The sequence below is a fragment of the Haplochromis burtoni genome, unplaced genomic scaffold, assembly GCF_018398535.1.
Source record: "Haplochromis burtoni strain Fernald_Lab_line unplaced genomic scaffold, NCSU_Asbu1 Contig_1, whole genome shotgun sequence".
Lineage (NCBI taxonomy): Eukaryota > Metazoa > Chordata > Actinopteri > Cichliformes > Cichlidae > Haplochromis > Haplochromis burtoni.
This window is the reverse complement of record NW_024582362.1, coordinates 4656308-4682210: the sequence shown is the minus strand read 5'-3', so window position 1 is coordinate 4682210 and position 25903 is coordinate 4656308. Positions and strand designations below refer to the sequence as shown.

At 42.2% G+C, this 25903-nt stretch overlaps 1 protein-coding gene across 3 annotated transcripts in view; it reads right to left on the bottom strand.

The window, feature by feature from the left end:
- Positions 1–22282, bottom strand: part of sema5a (sema domain, seven thrombospondin repeats (type 1 and type 1-like), transmembrane domain (TM) and short cytoplasmic domain, (semaphorin) 5A) — a 151095-nt gene extending 128813 nt beyond the window's left edge. The window contains exon 1 of one of the 3 annotated variants that reach the window (XR_001336391.2): positions 21729–22282. The gene's annotated coding sequence lies outside the window, so the exon portion shown is untranslated. The remainder of the gene's footprint in view (positions 1–21728) is intronic. The other 2 variants (XM_042227242.1, XM_005912127.3) reach the window with 2 other exon arrangements.
- Between the last annotated feature and the right edge of the window lie 3621 nt (positions 22283–25903).

The following is a 25903-nucleotide window of genomic DNA, read 5'->3' as shown; positions in this document are numbered from 1 at the left end:
TGATTTTCAGACTTATTTCTTGCGCACTGAGACATTTTTGCAGATTCTCTGAATCTGTTGATAATATTATAGAGTGTAGATGATGGGATATTCAAAGTCTTCACAATTTAATGTTGAGGGATATTATTTTAAAATGGTTCTACAACTTGAGTTTTTTGCAGATTACTTCCTCGAAGCTGCCTCTATAAGATGTTCTTTTTATACTCATGTTACTCACCTGCTGCTAATTAACCTAATTAGTTATAAATCTGTTTCTTTTTTATTCTACAGCCCTTTGTTGACCCCATCTAAATATTTTGCTGCATTGCTGCCATCAAAATCAATAATCAATAGGCTAATATTGATTACTGAAATAATAAAATGTCTCAGTTTCAGATCATTTTTGTTCCATTTTGAATAAAATCCTCAGCCACTGGATTTGCCATCATTATGATCTGATTTTATATGATTTTTTAATGCACTGACTTCTGAAACTAGTAGAAATAAATGATCAAAAATACATTACATAAGGTTTAATATTATTTGACCTCATTTGCATGTTTAATCTTCCTGGTGACATCTATAAGTTTATAACAAGTGAAACACCTACATGCTATCGTTCTTACGAAATCTGCCTTCATCGTGTGCAGCATCTCCACAAACTCACACACATATTGCAAGGCTAGTTACGGATCAGGAGGGAGACCAGGTTGTCTGCCAATCAGAATCAGTTGTTTGATCTTCAGCTCCTCCCATCCATATGTTTAAATATCCTAAGACAAAATAATAAGCTCCTGATGCATTGCGTTCGCAAATGTTACACAAGGCTTATAGGTATAAGAAAAAACAACCAGTATGAATGAGTGTGTGTTTGGATGAATGCCCAGTTAGAGTAGGAAAGCGCTATATGAGTGCCAGTCCATTTACCATTTACACAATCATATAACATGTAAGCTACTGAGATTAGCTTACTAATGGACACTTTTATGTGTGTACCCCAGAAGGAAGCAAACAGCAGGCTCATCAATCTGGCAACATTAGCTTTTAAGTAAAAACATTAATTTATCTAAATATCACAGCACCATCAGTAACATAAAATTCATATAGTGGATGTTGGGTTGATTGAGGCATTAAGCAAATTGACTTAAACATTGTATTTATTAAATATTCCAGTAGTGATAGTGTGCAAGAGTTTCATTTAATTACTTTTATTATGCATTTTCTGAGCTTTCCTTTAGAAAAGTCTGCAGAGATTTAATACATGTATTTGATTAAAAATGTATCCATAAATACACGTTTCCAATAAAAAAAGAGATTTTTTCACAACGTTGGGAGCAAGGAATATTTTATTCCTAAACAGAGTGGATTTTTTGACAGCATTTTCTCATTTATGCAATGCTAAAAAAAAGAAAGAAAAACTTCCATCATTTCCTCTGTAAGCGAAAAACATTCATATTGATTATTATTGTAAAAGAAAATTCATGCACACTAAGACAGATGAGCCCTATTTGCATATTAAAATCTCAGTTCATCAACTAGTTTTTTAAAAATATCTTATTAACCTTAACACCATCCTCCATGTGCGGCATGAATATTCAGCGCTCCAGCGCTATTTATAAAGTACTCATTGCTGACGGCTATAACAACCCACATTTCCCCTCTAACAGAGACACTCACTGGATTACTGTAAGGTAAAAGAGCTTAAACCACGCCACATCATTATTTCACCTCACATCAATAGACGTCATTATCTACATGCTTAGGTCCAAAGGCTTAATGACCAGGTTGTCCTTCACCATGTGCTCATTAACCACTGTGACAAAGCCTTTTGTGCAGGTAGATTTCCTCTGTAAATGCCAATTGGAAGGTCATGAGAAGTACTGAATTGGAGCACAAGTTGACAAAGTGCCAGTGAAGAAATGCAGGTTAAATGAGAGTTTTACCCTGCCAAGTAAGCCCTGCCTCATGTTAACCAAACCAAACAGGAACTACTAACATCGTTAAAACTCCCAAAGTGAAATTTGCCTTTGCAGGCTGTTTCATAGACTTTCATATAATAGCACTGAGGTGGGGAGGTGGTGCAGTTGAGAAGCTGCCACGTTTTGGAGACAAGGACAGGAGGGGAAACTTCAAACTTCAGAGGGAAACTGGGAAACTGAGGCTCAAGCAGATTTTCTTCGGGTGTCATTACTGATGCTGATCCCTCGGCACGTCATGCTCCGCTCTTACTAATCAGGTCTCACCATAATGTTTCCTCACTGTCTCTCTCTCTCTGATCAATGACACTCTGCCCTCCTTTAAAAGCATGAAACCTCAGACAGAAAGCGTGAACTGCACAGCTAATCCACTCCACCAGTGCACTGCTAAATTACGCTACAAAGAATGGACAGGTGGGTGCAATGAAAGTAGAGCAGGTAAAGATTATATCTGGCCACACAGGGACAATCAAAGAACTGCAAACAAAGACGTGACTCTGAAAACAGGGAGGAACCTGAACCTGCCTGGTCAGTTCCACCTTTGATTCTGACCATTTTGGAATGAGCATCACAGAGCCACATTCAATCATCGCTTCACTAATGCGCTTTACAGTATTTCAAGGTGAAAGAACTGCTGACATTGCCATTTGCAGTCAGACTTTGAAATGGTTTAGAAAAAATATGAAAAACACTTCAGGGAAGCTGTGCAGCATTCAGCTGGGAGGTCAGTTCTGGTTTTAATATAAAAAAAAAGAAGAAAAATTCAAGGCTATTTTGAGTTAGACAAAGAGCTGCAGTAGCTTGTAATTAGGCTGAAAAGTGCACTTTGCCTGAGACAGTGTGCAGAAGGCTGTTTTTATGACTATAGTTGGTTTCCTCTGGTCTGAATTCAGTGGATAAAGAGAGCATGTCAGTGATGCAGTGGAAGGGGTTTGATATTCTTTCACAGAAAATGTATTACTAAAAGCCAAGCTGGAGCATTCACATACTCACATGTATCTGCACAGGAAGGTCCTGCAGAAACTCCCCAAATATAAAAAAGGCAAGAAGACCTCACTTCATACCCAGAGTAGCCTCTTGTAGCTATTGATTTTGATCCCATTCAGATATGCAAAGCACACCTGACCATGAGCTCTGTCTAGCTCAGGCTTGCAGAGCGCTCCTTGAAGTTGGGTCAGTCTGGGGTTGGATCATCTTCCCTCAATCTCCTCTAAAGGTTTTCACAACACTCGTGCATCTGTTTTTTTCATCACACAGACAAGTTGAAGGTGGCGTCTGTGCCCTCAGGTCAAATAAAAATTCAGACAAAGGTCATCATAACCGCATATCTTATTCAATCTTTCATGGTCCAAGGGAGTTTCACATAGGTGCATTATGCAAATGTAACATTTGTAAAGCAGTCATACTGAGTGGGTACTCCAAAACCAGCAGACATGCAGAGTTTAGTTCTCGTTATTTAAAGTTATTTTCATTCACAGAGAGAGGCACAACATAAAACACATCACTATTAATTTGAACATAAATTTTGACACAGGAGGTGTCCTTCCTCCTTGTTTGCTTTAATTAAACTGCAAATTCTTCTTTGAAAGCAAATATTAAATCTGTGCTACTGTTTAACTACTGCAAAGATCCGGGTGTTACATAATTAAAAAAATTGTAGTGTTGTTGTTTTTTTTAAATAAAACATTCAAAGAGATATCACTGTGCTATCATAGTGTTGGGTTTAGAAAGCAAGCATTCACTCTTCAGCTATTCTATGTTCAGCTCGTGGCACGGCTGCCTTGAACTACCTTGTAGCAACAACACTTTGACGACTATGACGAACACTAGTGACTATTTGAGGAATTCATAGTCAGACTAATTGCAAGTCCTTGGGGTACGGTGTCACTGTGCCCCCAAAACACTGACAACACATAATAAGTTTCTTCTAATTGACCCAAATGAGCAACGTAACAAATAGCAATCACTTTGATAGTGTGTCATCACTTTCCTGTAAAAGAAATCTCAGATAGCATCAGGGATTCGAGGCTACAAAGAGTGAGGATACACATCCTGTCTGTCTGCTCGTGTTCTAACCCAAAAAAGTGAGAATGCTACATCTGTCAGAACAAATAGCACATAAAACACACTTGTAAAGCTGGAAATTGCCACATATCATAAAAGCGGTATATCTTTAAGCTTTTTTTTTTAAACCTGCAAAGACATAATTATCAAAAAAACCCACCCTCTGTTTTGCTAGGAAGTGGATGGATGGGCTATAATCATTATAAGAATGCATGTGTCAGCAGGTGTGCACGAGTGTGTGCAAGTGTAAACTTAAGGCTTGTGGTCGGCGTTTAATGAGTTTTGTGGGGGGGAAACTCCAAAGGGTTTCAGGATACGAGTAAGAAGCTGTAGTCTGTATTTGGGCCAGCCAGTATTAACTCTGAGCCGTTATTGCTGCAGGCTCCTCTACAACTTGATTAGGCAGGTATGAGGAAGGGACTCAGTGCGCTCTCGCTCGGCTGAAGTGAAGGCGCGCACAAGGACGAGCCAACACACACACACACAAACACACGCTCAAATTAATACACAAAGGGACACACACATGCAATCTTTGTCCGTCTTTTTACCCTCTTTCCCCACCACCCCTCGCGTTTAATACAAACACAGTCCTCCAAAAACTGCCACCTGGGAGCAAAAACAATATCATCTAATCAGCTGCAACAGCTACATCAACTTCCCTGACAGATGAAGAGACGCATGAGCCCGCATGGCATGTGTCTATAGCGGTGACACGTCTAATTTAAGCTCACAGCTAAATATACAGTACAGCGCAACACTGCCCCTCTGAACTGTGCAGTTTCATGACGCCTTTGATGGCTCAACATCAAAGCTGAATATCATTGCTTTTAACTCTAATATATTAATTCACTTTCTATGTTTAGGTTTTGCCTCATATTGCTGCTGCAAAAGTTAGCTTGCCCTCGCAGTGCATATTCATGCAGCATGAGCACACACACACAAACACGCATTACAGCACCTAAGAACCACATAAGACATTAAGCTCCTGAGATTTTGGTCAGCTGGCCTAAATTTCCCTGAAATTATGGCATGTATTAATTTGGAAAAGACCTTCCTGTGTTATTATAAGAACAATTACAGGTTGTACTCTTGGTTGATACCCCCTGACTGCTCTAAATCCCCAGCAGTCAGTCATACAAATAGTGGGAGTATCTAATGTGTGGTCTCGCCTGCTGTTGTCACATTGGCCCTGGGGTCCATATGAGCTTGATTATAGGCCAAAAACAGATGTTTCTCTCTGTAAATGTGTGTGTGTGTGTGTGTGTGTGTGTGTGTATGGTCTCTTCACCAGCTTAAAGCCTGTTTGTAAAAAAGCAAAATGTGTACGTGTGTGTCTGCACAGCTGTTTACCTGGGCTAAAAGTATTTATTACTGCCGAAGCGCTTCTTTGTCAGTGTGCACATGACCCACTTATCAGTTTATGCTTACTTGTGTGCTTTTTGAGGGTGTGAGTATGAGTTCACTTTACCAGTTTAAGTTTAAGGAGTCATTAGAGAGAGAGACCAAAAAACCCTACAACAGACAGCGCTAGCATCAGCTCGTGGTCCAATTTTAGCTCGTTAGCATCAAACAGCAACCACCTTGACTGAAAAATGAAGCAAAAACAGCAGTTTCCCAAATGGCCACTTAAGGCTGGCTCCAAAAACAAGTTAATCCCAAAAGACCCCTGTGATAACACGACCAGCTTTACAGTCAACACAAACTTGTTTACAGTATACTAAAAAAAAAAAGCTGCTGCTAGCTTTTTGTTTGTTTTTCACAACTCAGATCTTTAATTTTTACTAAGTTAGCATTATTAGGGGTTTAGCATCATTAAGTGAAAGCTGCTTGGGGACCAGAGGTGGTATAAGATGAATGGAGCTACTGTAAAGCCACCGACTCAAGGTGAGGACTTTCACCATCGCCATTTAGATGTTTTGAATCCTGATATGATTAGAGGAATAGAGGTGACTGTTAAATGTTCATTTGTTAATAGCTTACCAATCATGAATCATTAGCCATCAGCGTACCCCAGATAATCATCATTACTCAATCACAGTATGACCAAGATGTACAAAATGGACTAAATTAAGGACGAAATGAGCGACTGAGCCCATCAGCTCAAGAGGAAAGCATTTACAGAGGCAGCAGACCATAAGAAGTGGACAGGCAACCAGCTTTGATGGGGGCCATTGAGCTCACTTTGCTATTCCAAAAAGCCAAGAGAGAAATGTAGCTACAGCTAGAAAATCTAAATCTTAAGTTACAGAGACAAACAGGACACAAACATTTTCTCTAAGTGCAGAAGTGGATCAATGAACTCACACACTGCAGCTGATTGTGAGTGCACAATACACTCAACACATTTCCATTGGTTTTGCAATCTTTTAGTCGAATCATGCTTTAAAACTAGCTGCACAAGCTGATGAATTAGTTTCAAAGAGACATCAAGGGTACTTCCCACTGTCTGACCTGCATCCTCAGTGTCCTCCTCAGTCATGCTGTTTACCACAATTGCTGCAAAAGCACTAAACTACTATGAACCGAATAATTAAACTGAGCTCACACTGCAATTGCGTATCAGTGATATGGGTATTTTAGGTTTTACCAAACTGTATGAATTACTGCAACTTATAGTTAAAATGTATCAGCAGAATTTGGCTGAGGGTGCAAAGTGCCTTTACCAGGTGGGCCTGGGCCCCTTTGGCGCGTCCATAATGGAGGTAAACAGAGGTCAAGACAGAGCTGTTTTTCCACAGATTTCTACAGCATCTGAAGCTATCACCATTTGTGTTGTACCTCATCAATAGACAAATTATACTAATGCAAATGCGGATGGCAATTTAATGCAATTAGACCAATTATTTCTAAACCACATAGACAGTAAAAAAAAAATCCCATATGTCCATTACATTCACACATAAATATCAAGTATATCTAAAGAATCATTTAAAACTCTATCTTAAAGAACCGAAGGAATTACAAACTGTTTGATGGTTAATGTTTGTAGATCTGATCAGACTTCTGCACTGGCTTCATTTTATGGCATCAAAGCTCTGGACTGTCCATCTTTTATAATGTCCATAACACGTGACACAGGCTGCTTTAGCTGCTAGCTGTATGATACTAACTACCTCAGCTAATTTAAAACACTGAACTGGACCTCTGAACTATGTTTATGGCTTGTTGCGCAGTTAATTGTGCTAAAAGGCCTTCTGTGTTGGTCAATAAAATTCTGGTATTACTCTATTTATACATCAACATTTCATTTCTAATGCATCTGTAGAGTCTGTGGATGCACTTTAAACACTGACGTAGTTAGCATTAGCTAAAACTAAGATTGTGACGGCCAAAACGCCAAACAAAGCTTCAAAGCTCAACACTTCTTTAACCGCTTATCAAATGCAGGAGAAATGGTCTGGAAAATATGCTACATTCACACCTATGGCCAATTAGAATCAAATATTAACCTAATATACATGACTTTGGACTGTAGGAAGAAGACCGAGTACTGGGAGATGCAGCTACCTACTGCAGCACCGTGCTGCCTGTCACAGTGGTCATATTTTTTAATTTATTGGCCATATTTTTTAGGCCTTAGTTAGTATTTACATGGATGTTCCTCTGTGCAAAAAATCCTATTGACTCAAACCCTCAAGTATGAGAGTGTGTATGTGTTACAGATAAAAGAATTTGATTGTGATTTAATTTGTTTTGTAGATTAGCTGTTGAAGTGTGAGGATTTTCTGTTTTTGTTCTATTTTATATCAGTGGAATCAGAATAAGTTTGGGCTTGGGACTGATGGTTAGACTAAGAAATATGCTGGATCTCTTCAATCAAGAAATAACCAGCAGAAGACTCGACAGCAACAATAATGTCTTTTTGCTGCCCCAGTCTTTTGTAAGTCATACAATAAAACAGCTTTATGTGCTGATAATTATGAAGCTGTGAAGAAATCTGCCTCTCTTGGCAATATGGAAGAAAATCCACGCCTCTCAGGTGTGCGTGTGTTTCTTTTATACTTATGTGATTTGGGGCGAAGCGTCTCCACCGGTAATCAGCAACACGCTAAGCAAATCATAACTTAAAGAAATCAGGAAAGGGAGCTCAATATCAACCTCGTGACAGTTTAAACAAACGTCTGTGTGTGAAATTGGATTTATCAGTTTAAACGGATTGGACTAATGACAAGGGGGGACAATGATATTAAGCGCCTTAAAGAGGAATTTATTTTTTCTATGATCTGCGAGACGATCACTTGGGACAGTAATTTGCTGAAATAAGCACCCAAACTGGCTATTAGAGCCACCAATCGGCTCACTTGAGACCAAGAGGCATGTTTCACAAAAGCAATTTGTGAGCACGATACACTCTGGCAGCCTCCTGTTTCACAAATAACTGTCACACACAGACAGCAGCTAAATTAGCAGGTTCAACGGCGCTTCAGTATGGTCTTTCGTCTGGTTCCCCAGCAAGCCTCTGCAATCTGCAGTCACCCACGGCGCTCTTCTCAGTGTAGGCTGGTAAAGATGCGATCACGTGATCACCTGACCACATTATTTCTGTTTTGCTAAACAAAAGCGACTTCAAAATGTAATTTGTGATATTTCAAGATCATTTGTTTACAAAGAGACTGCTTCAGAGAGATGAGTTGTTGAATCCTGTAAAATGAATTTGCTCCTGGGTGTCAAGGCGGGTGGCATGTTATCAAAAACGGCAGCGGTATTTCAAACAGATCTGCTTACTTTTTGTTGCTGTAATGTCTGCGATTTTATCGACTCAAAGTATAAATCTTTTCTCGTGGTGAAATGTGAACTGGCAGCTCTTCTGATTTTCCGTCTTGTGTCAGTAAACTGAATTGTCCTACAGAATACCGTCACAGAAACCCAAAAGGGAATTATCACATGGTTACACTCAAACGCGTGGAGTCGATAGATGAAGTCAGAACGAATTTAGGTCCTAACTTTACTGCAAATCACTCTCCAGCAAGTGGGTGCCTGCATCAGTGATATCTGCTGTGCGTGTTATTTTTGTTCAAGTGTGCAAGTGTGCAAATGTGCGCGAGTGCAAGTGTGTCTTCATCGGAGGCACTGAGCTACTCAACTGACTGAAAGGCTGAAACTCCAAGAAGAAAATGAGCCTCACACTGACCCACTCTTCTACAGCGACAGGCGAAGGAGTTGAGAGGGAGATGGGGCGAGAAAGTCGTTGAGGGTCACTTGAGGTAGATTACTGGAGAGAGGCCGGTAATAATGAGATGCATACAAGAACAGGGGATGAAGGAGATGCAGGAGAGGATGAAGGGTAGTGGTTGGGTGAGATAAAATTGAGGGAGAGGGCAGGGATGGAGGAGGTTGGAGTAAAGAGAAGAGGGATGTTAGAGGTTAGGTGTGAACAAAAGGAGCAGTGAGCGAGGAGGAGAATGGACGGGATTAAGAGAACATCGAGGTTCAGGTGGAAACAAAGAGGAGTTTAGGAGCACTTCAGAGCAAGGAAAGAAGGGCTGGAGGTGAAGTGTGGCTTTGCTGTGAGGAGTTCCTGGGATCTCCATAAATCAAACATACCACATGCCATAAAACAAGAGTTTTTCGCATCTCTGCAGTCCAGCACTTGTCAGGAAAAGCGGCCCCGCGGAGGTAATTGAATCAGGACACAAAAACAACAGAACAGACTCACGTTGAGGCGGTCGGGCGCAGCTGGGAAAGCAAAAGAGACCCTTCTTTTAAAGAAAATGGAAAGGAACGACCAGGGGAAATAGTGGTATTTGGAGACCGAGGTGTCCAGAGAGCTGATTCTACGCGGCCTTTCATACAAGCCAGGGCTCCAGGTGCAGCACAAAGCAGGTCTGTTTCACAGCCTGTTCCCCACCACCTCCTCTACACCTCGAGTCTCACCCATCCTTTTTTTTTATCGTTTTGTTTAATGCAAACTGCAAACATATGACTGCAATCAACCATCACGCTGTGAAATGACAACAGAGAGGGTGAGAATGGATTCAGATTTGTCCCCTGACAAAAAGGACGTGCAGCTTAAAATAAACCAGTCTGCACAAAAATACCTGCGACAGCCTGTCTGCTTTTACAGGCTGCGAGCATGTTGCGGGGACGGGAAGAAGCTGCTGACTTTAAAGCGCTCTGTTTTGCAGCGTGCTTTTAATTGGGCTCGTCCAGTAAACTACCACTATTGTAAAGGGGAAATTGCCTGTAAAAACTCGGTGAAGACTCACTCTGGGAGCAGCATGTGAATAAACACAAACAACACTAGGTGTAAATGAGCCTAATGGGGGTGGGGGGGGCCTGAATCGTATCTACAGCTGGCCCAGACTGTTAATGTCTGCACTTTTTCTATTAGACGGGACCCCCTGGCTGCCTCGTACAATTATGTTATTCTTCTGGGACTGTGAGTGTGGGTGTCTGCACTGTGAGACGGTGTCTGGAGGTGATAAAACAGCAGAAAGCACATAAATAATGACTTAATGATCCCCTCCACCCTAAGCTGTAATGATGACGATGGAGTTTTGCAACCCGGGGACGCTGGTGGAGGCGGGTGGGGTAATCCACATGTGGCCTCCAGGTGTGCTTAACTTCTACAATGTTACTTCTTAACCTCTAAACTCACCAAGGCTACACTCACTTTTACTTTGTTCCTTCTGCACCGTCCACACCGCCGCGTATACGGCTAGAAATGTTAAGCTTTTCTCGCGTGGGCACGAAAGCTGTTTTCAGGAGAATAAAACCGCTGAACATTTGTCTTCTTTTTAAGGAGAGGACGCGTGTACACGATGGAAAGAAAAAAAGAAATGGGTAGTTTTGAGTGACAGACTGGGAGGAATCAGACGCCGAATCAGACGTGCGGCTAAATTATAGTGTAGTCACTGAGGCAGAGATAAGAGTTTGCGTAATTGTCCAGGTACGTTCTGCTGCCAATGCTTTACAACAAAAGCAATAAATCATGTGGCTGTAAACTGTAATTAACATCCTTTTGCCTCCTTCCCGTTAATCATGCTCCGCGGCTAAATATTGATGTGTTTGAGACATTTTTGAATGTCGTGCTGAAGGTGTTTTTAATTATTTTGCCAACAACTAATTGGCTTTAGCGGCGTCTGGGAAGCTCAGGAGTTCAGCGAGAACTCTGAATGTCATCGATTTACACTGACAGTGGGGGGGGGGTGGGGTGGGGGAGATGTAGCACTAAAGAGTGAGAATCAAAGAAGAAATAACGTAAGCGTAATCTGCCAATTAGTATAATTGCTTCAGCTAAAAATGATGAACCCTGGATTCCAGAGAGGCTGAGGAATCGCACGTAGTCCACATATGTTTTAAAAACCAGGCTAAGAAGAAGCATATATTTGGAAGGAGAAAGTGTTAATCAAAATATATAAGGAGTCAGCGCAGGTGTGCAACTGCGTTGACGACAGTGACAGATTACATTAGGTGATCTGCCACAGCCACCATAGTGAATCATGGCAAACTCTAATTATATTTTGACTTTACTGTGATCACCATTAATTAACACAATTATCATCAAAAATTTAGTAAACTTTTTTAAAAAGTTCTTTTTAACAGAGGATTTCCTTGAACTTTAGTTCAGCCAGAGATACTTTCATTCAAAGGAGATTAGTATCCTATCTGCAGTTAATTATATTTAGAGGTATGGCTCTATTCTGGGACCTCTCTGCCCTTCCACGTGCATACATATAAAGCCTGAAGCTGAGAGGAGCAAAAACAAGAATGCAGAACAGAGTAGCCACCACGGACACAACACATGGCTTTGATGGAGTCAACATAAAAAGGAAGGGCTGGGGTAAAGGTGGGTAGCAAAGTGGCCTGCAGAGGCAGCAACAACTGCAGACAGGCTAAGAAGCACACTGGGTTTAAAAGACCAGACAAATCAGGATCAGCGTCCCTGTAAAATGGAATGACAGTTTTATATAGATTATCTTATTTTCCTAGTTGCTGGAAGCCAACTATAATTCAGCAATAAATGAAAACAAAACGGCTCCAAATTCTGCTGTTATGTAATTAACACACAAACACTCCGAGTTAAAGTGGGAAGAAGGATTGTTGACACCCCTCAGTGAGTTACTGAATCATGACTGTGCTCCCTGACCTTCCCCCGTATCAGACGAAGGTAAGCGAAAAAGATTTCTTCCCTCTGGGGATGAGTATAGCAGTAACATCATGGTTTTCAGTGCAGGGTGAGAAGGAGGGTGGATATTGTAATGGGGCTGAGGAAAGAAAAGATGTCTAATTTTCTCTAAAACACCCAGAATGGTTTGTGGATCTCCAGATGCATATCTCAGGCTTTTGTAACACAATCGGAGACATTAAAAAGAAAGAAATGGGCTTTATTCGCACAATTACCTCCTGAGTATCAGCTGCTTGATGGTGTCTAGCAACAGCTTCCTCTTCACATTGTGCAATACAACTCCTTTTTTTTGTGTGCTCTTCTAAAGTCAATAAAACGACATTGACCCTGCGAGAAAGGGTGCCCTTTTGCCCTCTGCTGTTGCAGTGATGGGAGTACTTTTCTACCCAGAAAGCCCTTGGGGAATAGCGTGAAGCACAAAATAGATCAGGATGCTACGGGGCCACTGGCTTCATAAGGGCAGAAGTCTATTTTTAATGACAAGCGGAGCACCGCAACACAGTGTGGCGGCAGGGCAAGTCCAGAGGAAATTTATCCGCTGCGTAGGAGTTCCCTCGCTCACTGCGCCTGTCTGAAGAGTTCTGAGGCTTAAATCAAAAACAACTGCAGAGGGTTTTACCTGCAACAGAAAATCTATTTTGTTGAGCTCATCTCAGCTGGTGCTCATTAAGGAAAACTTGGGCTTTTCGTTTTGTGCAAAAGTTTGTGCAAAATTTGCAAGATTTTTTTTTGCATCTGTGCACATTTCCTCCATTTTTGCATGTATCTGTATTTGAAAGGGCAGCTGGGGAGGAGGGGTCAGATTTAGGGTCAGGCCGGGGTTGCGACCAAACCCATTCCTGAGAAAGTGAAATTGGAGCCTTTCCTCTTGAGCCACTGCATCCTGCTTGACCTCCAGAGTCCTGCATATATGCGCCTGAGCTGCATGTGAAACAAAGAGCAGAAGTATTCCTATTTCTCATATTTGTACACAGAGATATTTTTGCTACTGCCTCTACTCTCTCTGCCTATTCTCAGGGAATTATTTGTTGATTTCACTTTTCCATCTGACAGCCTCTGTTTCTTTTCCTTAGTCGAATCTCAGCCTACACTGCGCGATGCTGCAGGGTTTAAAGCTCATCTCCTCCGTACCACAGAAATACACACAATACACACCTTAAACTATGTGTACAATGCAATGTGTGTTTTAGGCGCTTTGGAGTTTCCTTGTATTTGAGTTTTCTTTTTTCTATGCAGGAACAAGGAGGGAGGGGAGGAAAAAAAACACATCTCATCTCATCCTAAAGCATCTTTTAACAATCCTCTTCAGTCCCAATAGGGCAGCACGGAGGAAGCAGCACAGGCAGAGAGTCAGCACAACTCTTGAACGTAACTCACTTCTCTGGGGAACTGAGCAACACAATAGCCAGAGCCGGAGCAGGATAGAAACATTCTTTGGTTTCAGCATAATCAGATGACTGTATTACACTGTCTACTGAAAAAAGGATACTGATGGCAATACCTCTACAATTACTCATTGTCTTTTGGAGCAACTGATATCCTTATCGCTGAAGCCCAGTACCTGGCTCGACTTAATGTTCCACAACAAACTAGCCCGTGAAATCAAACTCTCACCTGCGTGCAACAGCAGTCAGCTCCACATGACCACATCCTCTTATAATAATAACAACAATAGTAATATTAAAAATCAAGCCAGCTCAACATGCTGAAAAGCTACAAAATAAGGTACCTGCTCCTGGCAGGCATCCACCCAGTTTCCAGCTGAGGGCTCATTCTTCCTAATAGTTTATTCAAGTAAGAATGAAATGTTATTCAGAAGGAATAATAAGTGGTTTGTTACTCACTGCTGGTGGTTTAGATCGAACCACATCCTCTCTGTGGTTTCACCTTCAGAACTGAGAAGGCATTGTGCCTATGACCGGGTAGACTACACATTCGCACTGAAGCTCCACACAGACCGGTAAAGAGGGTGACTCATGAGAGTCTCATGTCTGAAGACTGTTTGCGGGCAAAGGTTTGAAAACAAGGAGCTCTTTGCCACACGACTGTGTTTTCTTGCTTTTATGTTATGGTATTTTATTAAACATAATACATTTGTAAGTGCTTCGATGTTATATACATTGTGGAATTGATAGACAAATGGATGTTGTTAACCTTTGTTGTTCACTTTTGCATGTTTAAGGGAGATATTAGCTTTTAATTCCATGATTCCTTCAGTCAGGCTAAAAACAGCTGCATGAACCTCGTGCAGTATTGAGATCATTCACATAAGAGTGTTTTAACCTATAGTTTGTTTACTATTTGCTAAACTTTAAGCTTTTCCTTCTGATTTTTCTACACAGAGAAAAATCCAAGTCAGTCCACTCATTGACTCAGTGTCTGGACCGAGAGCAACACAAGTAAATACAGGAAGAAGGTGCCATGTTCTTCTTTATTGGAGAACACAGAGAATTCACCTTGATTTCACGGCTAGTTGCTGTCCCCTACAGACCATTGCACATTTCTAGTACCTTTCCACATCCCAGAATACAACGAATCCATGGCTACAAGAAGTTTTTCAACTCAAACGTACACCTGGTAGCTGGTTCGGATTGAGGTTGGCTCACGTTCACACCATAAACGAACGTCTCTTGAGTTAATTTGGAATCGCACCAAAACCACCTCCTCCAATAGGTCTTGGTGCGGTTGCTTTGGTCCACGATTACTTTATTCACACCTGCATAAATGAACCACACCCAGGGGAAAACGGACCAGAGCTCGATCTAAATGGATGAAACACTGCAAGTGTGAAAAAAGTTTAAAAAGCTAAAATATCAATACAACAATTAAATTATAGTTCATCACATAAAAACTCTTTTGTAAGTTATTACTACCTATGATCCTATTATTATTGACCTTTATGTTATTGACTGTAGACGTGAATGTAAATCTAACTGGCTGTTTGTCACCCTGTGTTGGCCCTGTGATAGGCTGCCGACCTGTACCCCACCTTTTACTATATGTCAGGTGGGACAGGCTCAAAACCCCCTTGCTATCCCGAATTAAATAAGCAGTAGAAAATGGATGGATCCAATTAAATGATTACCTTGGATAAGCAGTAATAATGGATCAGTGTGGAAAAAGTGTTCCACCGTTGTGATTGGTTTTTATGATGTTAAATATTTAGTCCACAGGTATTCAAAGTAAGAGCCAAAGGGTCATAAGAGTGATCTAAGTATAATCCTGAGATAATAAGCAGTGTGGGAAAGACAATCTCTGTTCTGGATTTGTTCTGGTTTGTGGCGTTTTCATCTTTTGGTGTAAAATTTTAGACGATAAATGCCAATGGTTCTTTGGGGGAACTGCCAACAATAAGAAGCCCAAATGCAGTGTAGTTTTTAAGCCAAGAAATCTTGGGGGCTATTTGTTTAATCTCTTATATTGAAGCATATTTTTAAAGCTGATTATGGGTATTTGTATAAGATCTAAAAAAAAAACAAACGTAGCTACAAAACAGCCGTTGACGCATATTTCCAAAAGTAGAGTGGATTAGAAACTTGTAAAAGCATAAAAAAGGAGACGCTGTGTCAACCTATTCAGAATTAAAAACTTCTTAACTATTTTCCACAACCCGGGATGCAGATATTTGGCAAAAACTGCCAAATTTCTGCTTCAAACTGAGGCAGCTGGGACAAGGAAATGAGCTTCTCTGATCTTTGTGGCAAATAAAATTGTTTTTTTTCTGAAGAGACAGTAAAGGAATGCAGTCAGGACACATCTGAAAGTGTAAAAGTAGAGATTTTGAGGATTTTGAAAAGTGACATAGACATATAACCTTTATACCAATTTTCCCTTTCATTGCCTTACTCTTTTCTATCACCTGTCCTCTTCCTCTGCCTCCTGTCTTTCATCATCTTTCCTTCTCTTGATGTCTTAGCTCTCTTTTCTCTGTCTTGTTTGGTCCTGTCCTGCCCCTTTTTCCCTCTCTGAGGACGTCTTGCACTGACAGCTGAATCCAGCAGACAGATGCATCCGGGAACAGACTGGACTGCTGCCTCTTGAGGGAACCTCCTCCTTGTACACTTAACAATTTCCCTCAGACCCGTTCACCCTGCCTGTCTGCTCATCTGCCTATCACCCTTTCCATCTCCATTTCTTCAGTTTTCTTTCCCCTGCCCTTTATTTTTCCATTCAAAAAGCAGGCACCTCCCCTCTTTGTTGGGCAAACTTAAGCTCTTATCTTTTCACCTATATCTGCGTTGTCGCCTCTCCTTTTCTCTCTTTATGTCTCTCCTCTAATCTCCCTCTGCATCTCTCTTCCATTCCCATTTTTTTCCCCGCGTGGCCAAACTACAAGAAGTGGGCCGCTTTATCTTTTTAGATGTTATCGCAAACTTTCATATGAGGTCGGATAAAAAAGAATATAGCACCCTCTGTAATTCCGTTTCCTCCTTCATCTGCTGAGGGACGCATCCTCTTGCAACTTGAATATTTTTTCTTCACTTCCTTTTCTTGTCTTTTTTTTCGAGGATATTGCACTGATTAGCCCATCGTAATGATTTCAAAGTACAGATAAATGTTTTCATTTGCTGAAGATTAAAGTATTTTCTGTATTTATATCCTCTCACTGATCAAATTAGAGCCTCTCCGGCTGTTTGCGGCGCTGCGATAGATGAAGCTCCGATAGTACTAAACGCATCACATCAAAAGAGCTTCTTATCGTATAATGATATGCTCCATAAAGATAAGGAGCAAGCATTTTCGTCCCACGAGGAGTTAAAAAAAAACAAAACTCAAACCCGCGACCGATTGCGAGCTACATAGTCTCCTGTTTATTCGAAGGCATACGGTAAACACAAATAAAAGCGCAGAAATCACACACATGGGCCTGCTTTAGTAGTGGGTGGGCGCCTAATTTAGTTGTGACTATACATAGCAAAGAGTCTCAAAGTCTCGCAGGAGGCAGTCCAGTTTTGCTCTCATCTCAGAGGTACAAGCTGCAGCCTGAAAGAAGAAGCTCCTACAAAAGGGGAAATATACGAGCTGAGCGCCGCTATCAAATGATCCTCTCATTCATGCTTCAAAGTCATTCATCTTCCAGAGAAATACAGCAGGGTGACGGCCCGGAGAGGGAGAAAAGTGTGTATTTCCCCCTGTGTATGTCTGCATGTGTGTTTGGTGACAACTCATGACTCATTTCACCCTTCAAACAGCCCCGTGGCACTCAATCAGTCAATAAACAAAGACCAGCAAAGCTTCTCCTCCACTCTTTTTTTGCCCCCGCCTCTCTTTTAAAGAAAAAAAAGCCTCTTTTCACCTCTTTTCCCCTAACTCATTACACCTCATCACACACTCTCTCCACGCTCCCGCCTTCTCATCCTACCCCCCACCTCTCAGCGACTCTCCTGGCTAGCTTCATCCCGACGCAAGTGTAAATGGAAGACTACAATACACTCCGAAACTTAAAGTTTACAATAATCGCCTCTCCTGATGTCACAAAAAAGAGTGAAAGTTGGGAGCCCTCTCTGTTCAACCTTTCAAACATCCTCTCAGCTTGATCCTTAGTAGGGAGAAAGAGGCTTTGGGGATTATTCAATCATGACCCAAATAGTCCGTTCTGTGTTTCGCCTGCGCTGGCATCGTGGTTAAAAGACAGATTCCTCCACTATCTGAGTGGGGTTGGAGGTTGTCGCGAAAGAGGGGGACAGAGCTAATGCAGTGTAGCTGTGCTGGCGAGTGACGGCTGGTTTAGTGGTGCTAATTCCTTCTGACGTGTGGACATGCGAAGGGATGTTTAACTCAAACCGCAGGCGTTCACTCTTGGATCCAAGCAGCAGAAGCAATAGCACATCCAGGATCACATATCGCTCGCTCGCACCTCCCTGCCTCACTCTGAACTCAAATTATTTCCTACACCTGCCTTTGTGCTGCTTCTGCTGTTTAGCATGCAGTGTGAAATTACCACAGCTTCCTCTGTCTGTTTTACAAGGATAGGTCCCATCAGAGAACTGGTGTGTTTGTGCATGTCTGTGTGTGTGTGTCTCTTTTTACACGTGCACTTTTTTATCGTTTCATTTCCACCTCTTTTGCATGTCAGTCTTAATTTTGCACCTGTACGTGCCTTGTTTTTACTTTAGCTCACTTTACCCCGACTGAGCAGCACTGTAATATAATATTCCTCGCAGGAAAACAGACTCACAACGTGAGTTTTGGAAAAGATGGCGCCATGTTCGTTTTTTAAAAAGCGTCAAACCTTTCACGGGTGACCTTGACGGAAAGGGACTCGGATCTCCGTGCGGCACACAGAGACGTAGACTTTTGTGAGGATAAACAACAGATGCTTTGGGGTTGCATTATGCATCCCACTTCATAACTTCCGCTCTCTGTGGCAACTGTTAGGACACTTTGGCCTTTAAAGAACAGAAGTGGCGTGGCTGATAAACTTTCATTTTGCCAACATTTTCATTTCCTCTCAACAGCCTTTCAAATCCCCGGTAGGAAACCTTGAGAGTAGCCATAGCAACATTGCACCATCTCGCTATATCACTGACAATGACAGAAGTGAAAAAGAAAGAAAAGGAGAAAAAAATGCTTAGTTTCACCCTGGCAACTTTCTCTTTTGTGTCAGGACAGGTCAGAAATGGCACAAACGGGCACTGAACTCCCCTCAAAATGAATTATAAAGTTAAACAGTCATCCAACATGTGGGATGATTCTCTGGAGCTGCCACAGTCTTGAACTCAAAAGTGGCAGGAGGACCAAGGAGGAGGGATGAGATAATGGCAAAGTGGTTGTGATGTATAAGTAGCCTGTGGTAGCTTGAGGACAAAGCACAACGGGAATGAGCAGAAAACCACTTCAGCTATTGTTTGCGACTCCAAGTTTCCTTGCTTAGGAACAATAAATCATCCATTTGGGGAGAATTAGTAAAATCTGGCCTTCCATGCAGTTCTCACCCAATAAACTCACATCTTTTGTGAGGCTGCGTGTAAGAGACAAACTATAACAAAACCCCATCTTGCTGGTGTCACACAAATAAGTAACCAATGGGGCCTTAGAGAGGCCAGAGGCTAATGGTTGCTTAGTTTGCACGTGCAAGACAATGCCTTTCGCTTTCCCTCCCAACGGAGCTCGACCCCCGAGGGGATGTTGAATCACAAAGGTCGACAACAATGGGGCTTGTCATTCAATCAGTTTCCACGGTGACCACACAGTCTCACCGTGCTCCGACACCACCAGAGTCATCGCAGAACATCTTCAGGCTGGGACTAATTGCCGTGTTTCTGCTGGGGTTCTGTGTCAGCGCTCAGGCAAACTCCCCACGCAACACAAATATCAATCACGGCTAATCATATGCTGCTCCTCACAGCGCGCTGGAATGTGGAGCAAGTTTACATACAATGGGCTCATGTGAGCCTGCTGCTCGTCTCTCTGTCAGTGCAGGAGTTGGTGCTGTTTTTTTTTTTTTGCACGCCACAAATACTGCTTATTAGAGTTTCCCCTGTAAACGATCATTAGCAAACGCAGTTTTTCCTGTTTTGTCCAAGCAACCGTCCAAAACTCAAAGATAACAAATGCACTTTTATCAGAGACCAAGAAAACGCAGCAAATGTTCACATCTGAGAAGCTAGAACCACTAATCTGGATTAAAAGTTACTTAAAAGATTTATTAAGCTTCAAAGTAAATGGCAGTTTCCTCAATTAATTGTTTACTTTTTCTCTCTTTAAACTGATGACTACAGCTCTGAGCCTTTTTTCCTCTCTCCCCATTCAATATTTCTCAAGCATTTCAGCAATTTTGTCCCAAAAACTTCCTAGCACTTATTTCCTCTTTTATTTCCCCTTTTTCTTTTCCAAAGGGACTTTAGCTTCCAGCGTCTAATAAAAGGCCTGAATAATTCTTCCATCTGGATGATGGTCACTTATTTCCACTGGTGTGATGGCACATACGAGTCCCAGCATCCTTAAGGTCAATACTTAAGAGACATCCAAAAAAAAACCTTGCAAAACCGATAAAAACAGCGAGTCTGAATGGAGAAAAGAGTTTGGCATGGGTTGGACATTCTGGACACGACATGTGAGAAAAATGTGCACGATTTTGTAAAAGGTGTTTGCCTCAAGCCAGGAAAAACATTGGGGAAAAGCAACTTAGTTAACAATTATAATGTACACTCATCAGCATAGTCACAGTTGGAGATTAGCAACCCTCTAAACGTGCTGCAAGGACAGGCTCATGAGGGGCATTGAGGTAGCAACAGAACCACATACATAAACTCCTGACAGCAGAAATCTTTCCATCTCTTCTTTTCCCCCTTCACAGCAGATCCCTCAGTATATTTAACTTCTCCTTTCTCATTTTTTTAACCAACTCACTGACGAATATGATGAATGCCATGTCAGTTTGGCTTTTGTGGAAGAGTTCTGCTTGCTTGATTTTTTTTCAACATAAGAAAAGTTAAAATGAAGCTTTTATTCCAATAGCAAAATATCTTCTCTTTATTTTCTTTTTTTGATAGTTTAACAAAAACCCTGGGTAAAAAAAAAAGCCTCCAAGGACAGCTCTGGCTGTGCAATGTGTGAGTGAGCAGAATTAAATTTGAGGTGCATGGCTGAAAAGTTTGAATACCTCAACAAAGAGATCAGCAGAATGAAATAAACTCGGCACATCTTGTTATTGTGATTAAATGAAAATTACTAGCATTAAACCGCGGAAAATCAGTGCCTCTCAAAGGGCACTCATTCATTCTTGTGGAATCAAAACGGTGAGAAAGAAAAATTCAACAAAAGCTGCAGAGATTGAAATCTTTACTCTATCAAAGCAGGAGCAAAACATTACATATAAAAGCAAGGACGTTTATTATAAGGAAAAATAATAATAAGTGGAATAAATCCTTGAATAACATCAAATTTTGTTTTAATGGTTAACTAAAGAAGATGTGGATGTGAAAATTCAACAACTTGTCTCCTGTGAAGCCACTGATGTTTTCAGGATTGGTGCACTGCCATTTGCTATACTGTTGGGCCCTTTCCCCCCCTTATTTCTTTTCTTTTTAAAAATTGTGACACACATATTTTCCAAGCATCTCCCAAAATAAGTCGGAAGGAGTGAATGAAGCAGAGGCTTAGCTATTAGATCGTGATATGAAACCCTAATCAGCTGTAACGAGATATTAGAAAGAGGAAAGCGAAAAGCCAGACACTGCTGCGAATGTGTGAGATGTAAAGATCTGATGAAAGCTGTGAGGTACCTGCTGATGGCCGCACTCTGCCAGCACCACCAAGCGGCGAGACGTCGCAGAGCACAATGCAAAACTTCTAAAACTGATTATTTACCCCATTGTGGAGAAGTGCAGGCATGTGCCCCAAGGCATGCAACCCTATCCCCATCCTGCCGGATACTGTTTGGATTTTTTACGCATGTTAACGTGTGATTTAAGTACAAAATGTCATTTAAAGATGAGTTAAAGTCGTCCGTTGTGATCAGGAGAAAAACATGTTAAGAAATGCAGAAATCAGACGCATATCTGAATAACATCAATACTGGCGCAGAGCTCAAAATAAAACAAAAAACAAAAAAACGCTTTTTATTTTCCATGTCTTACCAAGTGAGGTGTCCAACTCCCGGTCATCTAGTATGGAGCGAAGCTGCGTGTCTTGTCCCGGTGAGAACAGCGCGGAGGAAAAAAACAGAAAGCAAATATGAGCTAAGGAGAAAATATCCTCACTTCAGCTGTGCCTCTGGTCAGAAATGGACCTCAGTAAAACTCGGTTAAACGGAGATGGTGCCGTCTCCGTACCTCCGGAGGAGCCCCGTGTGCTATCTCTGCTCCCACGGAGGAGCGCTCTGGTGCCGGTGGCTCCTCGGCGCACGATCTGTAATCGGACAACGCACTGTCGCGCTGCGCCACAGACAATATGCCTCCGCTGTGTGGTGAAAAAGCGACGGCGCGTTAAAAGCAAAACTTTCCTTGCGCTAAAACGCTCAGCGCCTGTGCGAGAGGAGCGGGAGGAGCGGAGGCGGCTGATGCGCCCGGTGCTGCTGGCGGTTACAGCTGCGCAGGGTTGCGAGCAGGGTTTTGATGGCTGAGGACTGCGCCCCCACTTTGCGCGTCCACTCCAGCAGCAGCAGCAGCAGCAGCGAGGAGAGACGTGGCAGCGGCGCACAGCTGTCCTGCAGGTGGAGGAGAGGACTAGAGCTCACTGAGCGCTGGAGCTACAAGTGGGATGACAGATTTGGAAGATCTTCAGTTTTTTCTTTTGTTTTCTTTCTTTTTAAACATATTTACTTAGTCATGCACTTGTTTTCAGGTGTGAAAATCTCCTCTAGATCCTCTCTTTCATGAAGGTCAGAGGTCAGTGTCATAATCTGAAAAGCACTCCCTCCCTTTTTTTAATTGAACTCATTTGCATTGAATCCTCAGGGTGCGTTCAGCTACATTTGGAAATATAATCCTTCTTCAAAGGGCTTAAATTAAATTTTTCATATATTATAGATTTTTTGAGTCAGCTACCAATCATGTGCACAACTGGTGAGCTAGTCAAGGACACTTTAGCAGAGAGGGTGCTTGCTGCAAGTGGGTTTGAAACCTGTCATGCATATATCTCTAACCATGAGACCCAGCTGCTCAGTATTGTGCGAATCCTTCAGATAGACAAAAGCCACTCGCCGCTCTCTCAAGTTCATTGAACAGCAAATTCATCTCATTAGAAAGTAAAGATTTAACATGTAGGTTATGATATGTGTGTGTCTGTTTCTGTGTGTGTGTGTGTGTGTGTGTGTGTGTGTGTGTGTGTGTGTGTGTGTGTGTGTGTGTGTGTGTGTGTGTGTGAGTGAGAGAGAGGGAGAAAGAAGAGAGAAGCAAGACAGAAAGTGACAGTGGCGTGTGTCTGCGCCTTTGTTTATTTTAATAGCGACATCCTCCGGTTCAATTACCTATTTATCCCCTGGTGAATGAGCGCAGCCCTCTATCAAGCTCCAAAAGCCCAAACAGCCGTACGCAGCTTTAAGGCTGTGACTGAAAGTGTGTCTGTCTTTTTGACAGACACGCTGGAGAGTCGACAACAGCCTGTTAATATGCCTCTTCGTTAAACCAGAACATGCCTCTGTGAATGCTTCTGCTCCCCTGTATCCACATCTAAATTCAAATCAGGTAATTTTCATAAAAATGTCGCTACCCACAACGGGATGGGGGGGGTGGGGGGTAAAGCTGAGATTTACATTTCAAGTGGCCTCTGTGCAACTCTGGGAAATGCGTGGGTAACCTTTTCTGTTCTCTTGCTGCGCAGCGAGATGCAAAGGGAGCAGATCTGCGTTCTTAAAATATCAGAACAGATTGGATAGAGATATGCAATGCCAAAGGCAATGGTAGTGACTGACACATACAATGAAACAATAAACTGAGCTCTGATACAATGAAGTGACTTTGAGGCAGTAGCTTGCACTTTCATCAGCTGAAAACGCTGTGACCTCCAGAACTTTTTCACTTTGCTTCAGGAATTTCAGGCTCTCTTTCAGTTCGCTTGGTTTGCTCTCCCGCACAATAGATGTTTTACTCCCTCACGGCCAACGGCGAAAACCCGCTGAGCTGCAGCTCAACTTCAGAGCGAAGGAAAAACAATGGCGTGTCTTTGAATGGGCCATCAGAGTCGGCGATGGATGATTGTGAGTATATTAGCCTGTGATGGGGAGGCGTAAGAATGAATCAAAGTTACACAGGAGCTTGTGTCTCTGTGTGTGTGTTTGTGGAGGTGTGTGCGGCTACCTTTGTTGCTTTGCATTCCTGTTTTGATGTCAGGCAAATGCACTCAAGTTTCTAGGCAACCACAGAAGAAGTCTCCTATAATTCACCCCGTCATGTAAGATCTTCGTGGGATGTATTTGTGTGTGTGCTTGCTGTTTGTGTATTGTTTCATCTGGCAGCTTCTTTGAGGAATTGGAGATTTCAGCCTTCTATGTGACTGAATAATGGTTCAAAAATATTGTCACGATGAAAGAAACTGAAGGCCAGCTTTTATGTATATAAAAAATAATAATACCAGAAGGGAAAAGCAATGTCTGTTCATTTTTTGTCATATTTCCTTCATGCAAGCATGTCCATTTGTAGTGTGTGTCTCTATACACTGATGGAAGGAGATACTAACAGCAGGCCAAGCCCCTGCTTTAGTGCCAAACCTCAACCGACCACAGTCGAGCCCCTAAAATCACTTTGTCACACTGGCCATCTGTCACGCAGTTTCTCTGCCGTTTCAAGCCCCACGTCATCTCTCACCTCGCAAACACAACCCGTCAGCCAACCTGGCAGCCGCCTGGACACTCACAAAACACACGCTCGCCGACACGCAAGTGCAACAGCGCTCACATGTTGTGGAGCATTCGCATGCTAATACGAGAGTGACTACAAGCGGCTGAGTCAAGCTGGAGGTTGAGCGTACGTGTGATTAAGAGGCAAGAAAGATGTTTTGGTCATTTCCCAGGAGAGGAAGAGTTGTGGAATAAAAGGGGGCACATGAAAAGATAGCAAGGGTGAGAGAAAGAGAGAGAGAAGAGCCAGCCAGCTGTGAAAGACTGCAGTCATTCCTCACTCTGAGCTCCATACCTGCAAACTCAATGAGCCATCCCACGCTGCAGCAGGGCCAAAGCCGTGTGATTTCTCAGGCTTACTCAGCCTTACTGTGCCCCTGCAGCAGCAGCATCTAGGGCCTTGTAGTGCCAAGACTCCACAAAGTCTACTTCCCCCGCCACGCTTCATGGGAGGAAGGATTGGACGATGATGCCGTTACTGTCAGAGTGTCAGAGGAAGTATGTATGCGACGGGGCAAAGGGCTCTCCGTGAGGTGTCAGACTCAGTAAAATTATTAAGGGCTTTAAGTTTCTGTAGGCTGCTATTTTATTCAGCTCCTTACACATTATTAGTCATGCTAACATCATGCTGTAGGGATGACGATATTGATCTGTCAGCCCACCGCTTGGTTCAGACTTGAAATAGCTCATAAGAATACTGGATGGATTGCTATGAATAGAAGCGCATACACCCATAGTACCCAGAGGGTGAATCTCAATGCCTTTAGTGATCCACTGACCTTTTCTAGCGCCACCAGGAGGTTAGTTTTTACTGATTAAGTGAATTCTCTTAGCAGAGGAGAAATATTAGCCTAGAGTTGGTGAAGACGTTCCAAGACGATCAGTTCAGCGGGTGACCCCTCGAGAACATGTATTAAATGAAATTTGCTGACATTTACGTTCTCATCAGATGAATTAAAGCATCCCTGGTGATCATTTTCACTTCCCACATAGTACCACCATCAGACGAAAAGGTTTTACTGGTGCAGTAGTTTGGTTTCAGACAGAATGCTTGCAAAAATAATGACTTTACTTTTTAGTACCGGCAAATATTATCATGTTAACGAGCTAAATTTAGACGTTAGCATTGTCACTTGGAGTGTTTTTGAAATTATGACCAAGGAGGGAGTTTTTGCCACTGGCTTTATGAAGTACTTTCTATTCATCTCTTGCAGTGCACCTTCATTTTTATTCAGCTGTTTAAGCCATCTTAAACAGAGTACCACCCCTAAGCAGTTTTAGCTTGGGTAACCCTCCTCTTTTAAAACATGCCTCTTTATACTGGCTCTTTATTGTCTAAATACCCATCGTTCCTCTTATGGACGGCCTTTAGCCTTATTGTCTGATGGTGCTACGCATGAAAAACTACAAGGTATAAGCATGCTGATGTTAGCAATTAGCTCCAAACGCTACCACAGTCGCATTAACATTAGCATG